We start from the raw sequence: 2,105 nt of genomic DNA, 5'->3' as shown, positions 1-2,105 counted from the left end.
AAAATTATTATCTTGTATTATACGTATATCTCGGTCGCTATATCAATCCTTATCAATCTTTTGCGGTTTAAATTTTTTTCTACAAATAAGCAAATATCAAGTAATTTACCAACTTTATTTACTTGGCTGATCTAACGTGAATGAAAACATTTTTATTACTTGGAAAATTTTTATTACTTACTCTTTTCACTTAAAAAATGTAACTTCCCAGACAACACATTGAGACATGAGACGTCTTTAAGATGTCTTTTAAATGCCAAAGACATACGTTTTATATCTCTCTTTTGGATACTTTGTGTTGTCTGAGGTCAGTATTTACCTTACATTTGTATATTGATCCAGCAAACCAGAATGGATTAAAATGGATTGAAATCTTTTTCATCCGAATGCGTATTTTAAATAGCGAATACTTTTTTTTGGATTTAATTGGATTCAATTGGATTCAATTAGATTAAATTAGATGCAATTGGATTGAAAAATTGTATTTCCTATTCAAAATTTTTAATTGAACAGTATTCATAATGCACAGAAAAAGCTAATATTATTTTTAGATTGAAATGAAAAGCATAGAGATATGCTCCATGCAATTCCTATAAATGAATAAAAATGCTTTCAGGATTGGAAAGCATTTATTTTAACATTCGTGAATCAATATTTCTGAAAATCTGAATCCATTTCAATCCATTCTCGTTTGCTGGGGATTCAAATGCTTGACGAACTATGGGATAAGTTACTGTAACTTAATATACGGAGTTCAACAATAGAACAAAGAATTAAATAGGATAAAATCTATTCTACAATGTGCTCTTTGTTTCCTGTTTCTTGTTTTTTACCTTTTCCTGTTTCGTGTTTTTCACCTTTTGCTTTTAACTCCTTTGTTATCGACAATTGTATTTCTTGCTATGTATTTCTTGTTTCTTTTGAAGTTCGTTAACTCGTACCTCAGGCGATATAAAACAAAAAACCGAATAAGAAACAAAAAGACAAGATGTAAAAAATAGCAAAAAGCAAGAAATTGCAAAGCACATTGTAGAACAGGCTTAAAAGAACGCCAGAACATTCTTGGATATTTTGAACATATATAATAGTAGAGTTAAATCCCAGTAGGAGACTGCTGTCCGTTCTCTGTCATTGTAAGTTAACTTTAATTTCGATTCAATTTATTTTTTTTCTAATTTTTATAATTAGAACTAGAAAAAGATGAAAACTTCAATCAAGATTCAAATTAAATTAATCGATAGAAATACTAGATATGAGAGATTCTGGCTGGGTCTGAATTTTGTTCATCCTGACATTGTCGATCGCTCGATGCTCGTCGCTCGTGATTCGATCATTACTAGAGCACGTTTCATCGATTTTTAATTCTTTAAAGGATCATCAACACGATGTAAAAGCGACGGATCGCGAGGTAGCAATTATTGGCCCGAGTATCACGAGCGATATATCTACACTGTGCGATACTACAGCAGCTGTTCGGCCCGGCTGGACATCTGCCGCCGTCTATTTCATCTCTTTGGGACCGCCTCGTCTTGGGACCGAAGGCCGAAGGTTTTAACGACGGACCATATCAACAATTTCGTCATGGAATACAATTTATTGGCTCTTAACTAACGTAGGATATGGTTTTCTACACATAGTGTACATTTCACAAGGTACATCACGTACAATGAGCGTATGACTCCTCAGGAGTTCTTGTTTTCTTTTACGGAAATAAACCTATTCTTGCGACAAAAGTTTCACTGCAGAGAAATTTTCGTCGAGCAGCTGCAACCTGTGGCTGGCCAACGTGGAAAGAGGCATCGAAAACAGGGACGACTTGTGCAGCAGCGACGCCCTTACGCTACATCTTTTCTCCTTTATCGTCCCTTTCTCCACCCTCTCTCGAATTAATTATTCTTTCTTATTTCTTAAATTATTCAGACATAATTATTTTTATTAATTTGATAGATAAAATTTTTTGAAAAATTTTAAAAAAATTTTTAAGAAGAAAATTTTTTTAAGCTTTTTTTTCCTACATTTTTATAGTTTAGCTTAAAAATGTATGTTTATCTCTTTGTTTTTATCTCATTAATTCTGAATAAGAATAGTAATTTATAGAATTTATA

Source organism: Trachymyrmex septentrionalis, unplaced genomic scaffold, assembly GCF_001594115.1.
Source record: "Trachymyrmex septentrionalis isolate Tsep2-gDNA-1 unplaced genomic scaffold, Tsep1.0 scaffold2, whole genome shotgun sequence".
Classification (NCBI taxonomy): Eukaryota; Metazoa; Arthropoda; class Insecta; order Hymenoptera; family Formicidae; genus Trachymyrmex; species Trachymyrmex septentrionalis.
Note: the sequence above shows the minus strand (reverse complement) of the source record.